General features: G+C 26.4%; 1 long non-coding RNA gene across 1 annotated transcript; it reads right to left on the bottom strand.

The window, feature by feature from the left end:
• Positions 1–8,370, bottom strand: LOC107877292. Its single transcript, XR_001676296.2, has 3 exons — positions 7,953–8,370; positions 7,456–7,514; positions 1–850 (listed from the first exon to the last, which is right to left on the bottom strand). It is a non-coding gene; the product is annotated as an uncharacterized LOC107877292 (long non-coding RNA).
• Between the last annotated feature and the right edge of the window lie 2,443 nt (positions 8,371–10,813).

Raw genomic sequence — 10,813 nt, 5'->3', positions numbered from 1 at the left:
GGATTTCACCACAAATATTCACTAATTTCAAAGAGCTTTGTTCAAGATAACAACCCCGAAATCCTAGAACCTAACTCTTAACTCACAACTCCACAGTTTACTCCAACTGTTCTACCCACTATATGAGCGCTCCAAGAAGTCAAACCCGCTTCCTGTTACAACACCTTACAAACAAGAAGTCAAACCCGCTTCTTGTTACAACACCCCACAAATAAGAAGCCAAACTCGCTTCTTATTATTCACACTCACAACTAAATAACAATAATAGAAAAGATTACAAATTAGAATCTATCCTATTACAGACTCGAAATTCATTAATTTACTCCAACTGATGAACTCAACAACGACTACTAACTCTAGTCTTAAACTTCTCACACTTTAGTATTCAGTTGTGCAAACTCGAACAGAAACTGTGAACCAGATTTCTGTTTTGCTTGATGAACTCCTGTAGTTTTTGCTCCGATAGCTATTGCTCTGAAGATGATTAATTTTGTGGATATGCAATAAGTGCGACTCTCAATGATCTTCTTGCCATATATATGCTGAAGATTTGTCATGCCCTAAAATATCACAGAATTGGACTCCTTCTTCAAATGGAACTTGGTTTCCTGTGAGGAAATATGTAACTCCTTTCCTTATAATGAGATTGTATCATATAAGAAAACTTTGACTACTCTTTAGACTCCATTTCTTTTTTTTATTTCTTTCCTTCTTTGCTCTTAATTTCTTTTCTTATTTGCTCCATTCTTTCCTTCTTGTGCTTTTATTTATTTTCTTCTTTATTTCGTGGCATCAATCTTTCTTATTAGTCCTTGATTTCCTTGTATAGTCACGTCACCTATTGTGGGACCTGGTTCACATGATACCACATTCACGTCACTTATTCTGGGACCTGGTTCACATGATACAACATACAAGAGACAACAAGTAGTGAACTGGGTTCGTATTTGTCAATCATCAAAACTACAAACACGTGCTCCTTCTTTCCAACAACTAACATTACTAATAACTAACATCAATCGTTGTTACCACAACCACCATTATAAACCATCTTCACTATTACTAACAAACATAAATATTTTTTTACAATCAAATAATAATTTTGTTGCATTAAATTACATACTTTTCTGATATATAATTAATATTTTATTTGAATTATATTTTTTATTTTATTATGTATACAAATAATTTTTTTTTGTATATTCAGATGTTGAAAAACAAATAGTCGTAATCATTCGGTTTTCAGATTTAGAGATAACATCTTAATTAGACGTGCATTCTGATTCAGACGTCTGAATCTTAAAAAAAAATAAATGCAGCCGTTAGACTAGAAAGCAGTATGGTACTGATCATATTATTTGAGGGGAAAATATAATTAATTAATCAGTGCCTTATCAACTGATATTTCCTCCGAAGCTTTTGATCCATTTTACTTTTATATTTTTTTTTGGGTAATTAACATTTTATTAACCACCAAGTGCATACTTACAAAACCAGGGGAGATTAATATTAACTAAAAGGATAATTTAATCAAAAGAATAATGCTGCTTTTACTTTGCCAAATCAATTTCCCTTGCTGCTTGCACAACACCTCGCTTCTTGTATGATACATTTTTTATGATATATAACATACGCATCATTTTGTACCAAAGGAAAAACAAAAATAAATCTAAAAAAATTAATTAATTGTATGTTGATTCTTCTAACACTAGCTATTTTTAATCAATTTATTTTTAATATACATGAACAGAAAAATGAATAGGAGGAATTATATTTTGCTACAATTTTTGGCTTGCTTCAAATATTTGTATAATAGTTACAGTTGGAAAGAAATCGCTAGGGAATGGGGAGGAGTTTGGTTGCAAGAAAAATATGGATAAGAAAAACCTATGATGCGTTCTCACTTATCACTTCAATCAATCAGTATTCACTGTTGGATTCGTAGAAATGTGAATGGAAAATGGAGAAAAAATGATGGAGAAGAAGAGACACCAATTTAAAAAGTGTACTCCCAAAATTGAAAAGTTCACTAATTCTTCAACATTGGTGGGAGAAAGGAACTTTGGAGTGTTTATAACGATAAACACTTACTCCACATGGTAAGTGAGGCAAGAAATAAGAGATGTCTCGTGCCGTCGTCGTCGCTCGCTCGGCTTCGAATTTGGATTTGATGATCGATCGATGAGATCTATCTTTTTGAAAAAAATTTATTTAAATTTCGAAAATACCAACAGTAACGCAGTAAATGTTTTCTGTGTTTAATACTCCATTTATATGATTTCAGTTTCATTACGAAAGCATGCATGCAGAAGCTATTTCGAACAGATGCTTCAGATAAAGTTTCGAACTGATGCAATTTTTCACTGAAATGGTGCACAGTTTCAAAACTGAACTGATGCACTGCTTCAGACTGATGCATTGTTTCAATGAACTGACACACTTATTCACGAAATGGCATGCCTGTTCAAAACAGTCACAATGTTTAGACGAATAGACATGAATTTTCAGAAAAGGTTACACCTTTTAGATGAACCTTTGCCACTTTTCAAAAGAGGCATCTTGTGGCTATAAAAACCTGGTTTCATTCACAGGTTTGCATACGAAATTTTCAGATTAAAAACTCTCTTCTTGTCTCAAAAATATTCTGTGTGATCACTCAAAATGTTCTGTGAGTTCGAAGAAATTCCAACCGTTTGAGGTACCGCTACTGTTGGTCTGGTTAGCCATTTTATCCTGAGAGGAAAAATTCCACAACCTCGGATACAGTGAGAGGGATTATTTCCTTAAGAAAAATCCGTGAATTCGGACGACTTGGCTATTTTCTGTTTTATCTTAATTTGCAAAATAAAATACACCTCTTGGAAAGGTCATTGTGATCTTGTGTTGAGGGTATTTGATATACTTCATTGTGTTCTTGTTTATACTTGAACTCAAGTTGAAGTTAGTGTTGTAAGATACAGATTCTACATACCCGACTATATTGTGGGAAATAACATTGACATCATAAATTTATTTGCAAAATTGATACTGAAAAGTTTATGAATTAGAAAAAATGAAAAGTTTATGAATTTGTTCTTTTATTATTGAGTACAATTTATTTCAAACTGTAATTTGAGACAAGATATACTCTCTATTCACTTTACTTATCCAATGTATCAAAAATAAATTATCATTTTTATGTGTAATCTTCGACATATAGAGAGGAAGATAATTTCTTTTCTTTTTAGCCTTTGTATTCACTGTTCATTCCGAATTATTTTTCATGTATGGTAAATAGCGTATAACAATTAAGATAGATATAATGATAAAGTATATATATCATTTATCATTTGTCAAGAAAAGTGCAAAATTTATTATGGACAAATAAAAGTGAACAGAAAAACTAATTAAGTATGTCTAATATGCCATTTCTAGTCAGTTAAATTTTTAGATTAAGGGGTCGTTTGGTAGGCCGTATTAAGAGAAATAGTCCATGTATTAAGTTTGGTATTAATTAATACTATATTTGATAGGATTTTGAACCAATGTATTACTAATACCATGTATTAGTTATACACCCTACATGGTATTATCGGGTGTATTACTAATACATCACATATGGTGGTATTAGTAATACATGGGTTTCAATTCCATGAGATTAGTATGTATAAAGACAAGAATATTCCTCAAATTCTTTTAAATATTTTTTTATTTTCTTAATTTTATTTTTTATATTTGTACTAATAAATTTATTCAAATAAATTAGTTTACAAATTTTATTATTATTTATAAAAATGTCCTCAAATTTCTTTAATTTTTTTCTAAATCTTTTTCAATTTATTCAATATGAGTTACTTATTTTCAATTTATCAAAATAATAATATCCCTCCAAATAATTTTAGTTATAAAAGAAACTACTCCATTAACTAAAAAAATATTTATTGGTCAAAATTCGAAAACAAATTGCATACAAGCTTTAATTTTGTAAATAGGATATCCATAAATAAAAATAATTTTTCTACTTAATTTTAACACTCTATAGAATAGAATCTTATTTTAATAATGATTTTATTGTCTCATCCAAAAGTTATACGTACCTCCCTCCAACTTAAAAACAACACAAAGTGAGAACAACAAGCAAATGATGAACAAACAAAGAAAAGATAATAAAAAAATAATTTTTGTAAGTGAATGATTAAAACTTAAAAATTCTAACGTAAATAATTTGTTATATTGTTAACTTTTTTTACTTTAAAAAAAGAATAATAAACTTTTGCAAAAAAAAAAAAATACACAAAGTTATAATATATCGAGGGTATTTTTGTAAACAAACAATATTCTTTTTAAAATATAACAATACATATTACTTTTAATACATAAAACCAAACACTGTATAAAAAACAATTTCAGTATTACTAATCACAGTATTACTAATCTCTGCACCACTAATCCAGTATTACTAATATAACATATTCAGTATTATCTTATACACTCTACCAAACGAGTCCTAAATGATCATACTTTTTCTCTTATTAGAGATAGTCCATTTGTTCCCTTTTTTCATTGAGTTAATAACTCAAATGATCACTCAACTTATGACTTTTTTCTCAGAAACTCACTTAACTTTGTTTCTTACTTCAAAAGTCACTCAACTAATGGTTCTTTCTCAGAAAGTCACTCAACTTTGATTTTTACTTTAAAAGTTAGTTAAGGTGTTTCACTTACAAAGTCACTCAACCAATTTAATTAATTTTTTCATTAAAATTTGCTTACATGAAATTTTATTTAAAATCAAAATTCTAAAAAAAAAATCATTTGAACCATATAATGATATATTCTCATGTTTACTTTACATTTAATCCTCTAAAAATTTAAAATATCCTAAATAGTTTATATCTATTCACTTATAATGTTAATATTAATTTTTAAGATTTTCAGAATCATATTCATTTAACTAATTAGATTTAATTAACTTTCTATGTCACTTATTTACTGAATGGATTTTTCTATCATAATGCAATTTTTTATACTACCACTTGCATAATATACACATGCATCAAATAAATACAGTGAAGTTTATTCCCAATAAGTTGATAAAAGCAAACGTTAAAGATTTTAAACTAAAATGATATGACACAAAACATTAGCAAATGTTATTAAACATTGTAATATTATAATATATACACTGCAACGAGGTAAAATTAGCAGCAAAAATTGTACAATCAAATAATTGTGATTTGAGGATATTAATTGATGATCTGTATGACTATATATACTTTCAATTACAGAGTAATCACAAAAAAAAGTCGTAAAACCAAAATTTAAGAAATAAAAAAAATATTTATTTAAACCATTTAAATGAAATTTAGATATGGACGGGTCATTAAATTGATTGTTTAAATGAAAATCTTTTTTATTTCTTAATTTTTTTGTGTTAAACAAAATTACATTTTAGCAAATTATAATTAAAAAAATTTAATTAAATAGAATGAGTGACTTTGTAAGTAAGACACTCATAGTTGAGTGACTTTGTAAGTAAAAATTATAAGTTGAGTGACCATTTGGGTTATTAACTCCTTTTTTATTTGTCCCTCCCACATGTATTTTGCACTTTCTTTGAAAAAAAAATAATTAGGCATTTATTTTACTAAATTTGTTTTATTTACTATATACTGAGAATTTAAATTTGACTATATAAAATAAGTACTTTAATAAGTTTGAGAAATGCTTACTTAATAAAACAAATTAAAAAAATAAATAATTTTATTAGATAAATAAAAAAATATTTTAATATATTGAACAAGTAAAAAATAAATTAAGAGTACATATTAGCATAACAGAGTTTGTCAATGTTGAATTGACTCAAATTTACGAACAATTTCAAAATTCAACAACTAAAATTGTGTGTAGTCAACTCTGAATGCAATATTTCCTCCCTAAGTTGCATCATATTTTGGACAATATAGTCCTTTTCTCGCGGATGATAGGTACTTTCTGTTTTTCAAGACTTAAATTAGGTAAACTTTGACTAAATATTTACTATTTCTCTATTTATTTTTATTTATTATATTTGTTTGAGTTTAGATGAAAATAACAATTGACATGACTTTTTTACCAACTATTTTTAATAATTGATGTTTAATATTACTCCCTACATTTCGTTTTAATTGACATTCTTTCTAAAAATATTTCTTTCAATTTAGTTATTTCTTTGATGAAATTAAGAAGGTTTTATTATATTTCTTCAATACTATCCTTATCATTAAATGACTAAATAAAATGTATATATTCAGATTTATCTTTTCAAAGTATAATTAATAAGATTAATTTGATAAAATAAATCCCTAATAAATATTTTATTAAGAAGAATGCGAAATTAATAAAGATCAACTATTTTAAAATAAAGAAAATAAATCTTGAAAAATAATTTAAAAAATCATTCTTTTTAAGCAAAATTGTGTTGATGAAATTTGTCATAAACTTTTCAGATCCATCAGAATTTGTGAACAATTTTTCCAATGTTACGTCACAATTAGTGCAAAAGTCTTGATGATTCACCAAGAAATGTGATAAGTTCATCCATTAGAAATTCTTGATGGTCCATAAGAATTCATGAATAATAGTATTTGCAATAAATTTTAATTTGATGAAAAATAAATTATAATTATAAATAAAATATGAAGAAACAGAGATTTTGTCGATAAATATTTGTAAGTATAATTTTCTTCCTCTCTTAATTATTTTCATTATTCAAGAATCATTAATAGTGTATTTCTCGAATATATAATGATTTGAATCTTCTTGCAATGTATTTGATCGTTGTAAATGTCATACAATGACTTTACAAAGATGACATTTGATATGTTGATCTCTTCATAAATAACCCAAGCGTTCATGGGACTTTGAGAACTAGATGATCTCTTGGTGAATAACCAACAGTTTACGGGAAATTCGAAATGTTCTGATTTGGAGAATAAAAAATTAATGCTAAGCATAAACATGAAAAAAATAATTATCTTTTCTTGATATGTTAAAAGTGATAAGTAAAAGTGAAAATTTATTTTTAAAATAGTAGACAAAAAATGAATGAAAAAAATATTTTTTAATCATATTCACATGAGAAAAATTGCAAGTTATAACACTTTTATATAAATTTTAAATATCACAACAATTTTACTCAGTTAAACCACAAATATAATATAAATCTCATAGGTCAAAAGGTGATTAGTTGAACATTTTTCGTCAGAAAATTATAATATGTATGTAAGTTGTACTTTTTCGACAACTGATGAATATCAATACATGAGCACCTTTGGGATTCGTTTTATTAGGAAACAAGTTATCCTGAGATCAATTATCTAGAAATTAATTATTTTGAAATTATTATTCCATCCTCAATAAAGAATAAAAATAACACTACTACTTTTTCAAATACCTAATTTTGAAATAAGTCAAGGATAATATTTAGAAAAATACCTGAATTTTGTCTGAATTTGTAGTTGAGCATACTGAACTTTGCAGGTGTCCTATTACTCCTACAAATCAAATTTCAAATAATTTCAGTGAATCAATTCCAAATTCCAAGCGGAATGGAGATGCAGGAAATTGATAGCAAAGTTCCGATGAAAAGCTCAAAATTTCGGCGACTTGCAAGGTTCCGATGAAATCGCAAATTCTCAATGCAAATTGGGGATGCAGGGAAACAAGTGAAACCCAAGTAAAAGTTGATTTTCAGATTTGTAATAATGATTTGAAAATGATATAATATTATTTTCAAACATCCCGTTGGTAAATTTCAAGTCTGTTAGCAATGGAATTTTTCAATAGACACTTTGCTTTATCAAGTGTGGTGATCTCAACAATTTAGAAAAAGTTATTTCTTCAAAACGAATTTGAGTTTTTATTTCAACTATTCTTTACCTTCTACAATAAACTCAATATCAAAAATGGTCCAAAACCATCTCAAAACTCACCAAAATCGCTTCAAATTTTGGATGTGAACTCAAAATGTTCTCGATCTTTCAATATACTACACACTCCTGTTTACAGAAAATCAAAATTCAAACTCAAGCTTTTACAACAAGCTTTAATGGAGGACGTGGAGTTTACTCAGCTTTTTCATCTTGTTTTAAACCTTAATCTTCAGTTTTCTGTACATTAGCAATTCGGAAACACTTTTTGTATGCCTAAAATCTGAAAACTCAAACTCACACTCCAAATCGGATGAGATACTCAAGTTTTATGTTTATGGACTCTTATTCTTCATGTTTGAGGGGCTATTTGACCCAAAAAAAAAAAAGATTTTTAACGATTTTTTAATACTTTATAGGACCCCGCAAAATTTAGTATTCTCAACAGTAAATTCAGATAAAGTTCAGGTATTCATTTGAGTATTATCCCAGTAAGTTATTCTTAATTTTATCTCTATCAAACACAAAATTAACTCATTTTAAATTTAATCTCAAAATAAGTTATTCCTTGTCCCTTCCCACCAACGAATCCTTAATTAAGTTTGGAGGATTACTACGTGGAAAAGTGTATGTTCAAATTACTGGATAGTCACATGTTTGATCGTCACCTAAATAACTAACTTTGCGTATTATCCTACATTTTTTGTTAGAACAAATTTGTTAATAGTAGAGGCATGGTTAAAATTACTGGTTTTACTTAGGCCCGTTTGGCCATGAAAATTTTTTCCTTTTTTCCGGAATATTTTTTCGGAGTTGGAAATTGTAGTGTTTGGTCATGAAAATTCGAAAAATAATTTCGAAAAACTTGTCTAAAAAGGAAAAACAGGTTTTTTGTGTTTTCACAATTTTTCAACTTCAATTCCAACTTTTATTATTATTACATATAACCCCAACCTTTTAAATTTTTACATAAAACTCTTCTTATAACATTACTTTTTCAATATTACATATATAACAGTTTTAAAAAATAAGATAATTATAATTTCAAACTTAATGCTATCCTAATTAATAGATATCTCTTTTACTCTCTCCTTATTATTTTTCTCCCTTATTTAATTTTTTTCCTTATTTAAGACATTATTTTACTGCTAATGATCCTAATTACTATAATATAATAATAATAATTAATAATTTTTTTGTTGTGATACGGTTGTTTAAGGAATTATAGTCATGTAATTAATAATGGATAATCGTTTTCTATATTTATGGAATTAATAAAATTGTAGCAGATTAGTTTACCAATGCCACAAATTATTCTCATTTTTAATTTGATTATATATATTATATTGTGTACATCTTAATTATACTATTCAAATATAAATAGTTTATACCATATATATGCAAAAAATATAAATTGGTGATACATATTTTTCATAAAAATATATGTCCAATTTAACAAATTTATACCTTAAACTGCAACTGCTACCTTTATATACCATAAATCTTGGTATCTTTATACACAAAGTATTATATTTATACCCATAAATATATAAAGTATTATATTTATAACATAAATATACAAAGTATGTTATATATAAAGTTTATACCATGTATATACCACATACACACATATATAAATATACAAAGTATTAAGAAACATACTAAGCATATTTATAACATAAGTATACAAAGTATGTTATATATGAAGTTTATACCATGTATATGCCAGATACACACATATATAAATATACAAAATATAAAGAAATATACTAAGCACATTTATATATCTATGGTATATGGTATAATATATCATAAATATGCAAAGTATGTTTTACATAGAAATAATTTATTCACACACAGTAAAATCTTTCATGTATAAGAAAATTAAGAAAATAAATTAGCGTCACCCTAAAATTTAATAACAACTCACCATTTCCTATTTTTTAGGAACGGAAAATAAAAGAAATAAATTAAATAAATTCCTAAAAAAATAAATTTGTTTGAAAGATAATATTTGTTATCTAAAACATAGGAAGCAGTGATCTGTTAATATAACATCCATATCTAAATTTTTCAAATATGAGAAAACGATTATTTATGTAAATATTATAAATGTCATAATTGAGATTCATTAAATATGACCATGTATATGTGATTATTTTTATAAAAGTGACTAATTGTGTTCTTTTTTCGTTAGTAGGTAAATTTTAGTTGGGTGATTTTGATAGTTTGTAAAAGTTGGGGCATAAAATCATATTTAAAAAAGTTTTTTCAAAAGTGAAAAAAATATGTTAAAAAAAAACATGGCCAAACACAACTCCAACTCTAAATTCAACTTCAATTTCAACTCCAACTCTAAAATTTTTTAATTCTCATGGCCAAACCACTACTTATACTGTTTATTTATAGTAGAGACATGATTCCTCCATTGAAATTCCATTTTTCCTTGTAAAGTAAGATATTTCTATCAACTCTAATTTTAGTTTGTACTGGTTTTGTTTATTTTCCCAATAATTGTGAGAGTGTTTTGGAAGATATACTTTTTTTTGTCTTGTTGATGTAATTATGACACGTGTGAGGCATACCATGCTTTTTCTGTTATTTTTACTTCTTCATTATATCAAAAATAAATTTTTATTTTTATTTGTCCACATTAATATATCACAATTCAAAAGAAGGATAATTTTATCTTTTTCTATTTTAGCCTTAGCATTAACTGCTTATTTTAAATTATTTTCAAATTCATTACAAAAAAAGTACGAATATACCCCCTAAACTTTGATAAATGGTACAGATATATTTTTCATCATATTTTAGATACAAATATATCCTTGCCGTTAATAAAAAAATATATATATACCCCTAAACTTTGATAATGATACAAATATTTCCTCTGTCATACTTTAGATACAAATATACCCTTG

This window comes from Capsicum annuum, chromosome 7, assembly GCF_002878395.1.
Source record: "Capsicum annuum cultivar UCD-10X-F1 chromosome 7, UCD10Xv1.1, whole genome shotgun sequence".
Taxonomy (NCBI): domain Eukaryota; kingdom Viridiplantae; phylum Streptophyta; class Magnoliopsida; order Solanales; family Solanaceae; genus Capsicum; species Capsicum annuum.
This window is presented reverse-complemented; position numbering and strand designations above follow the sequence as displayed.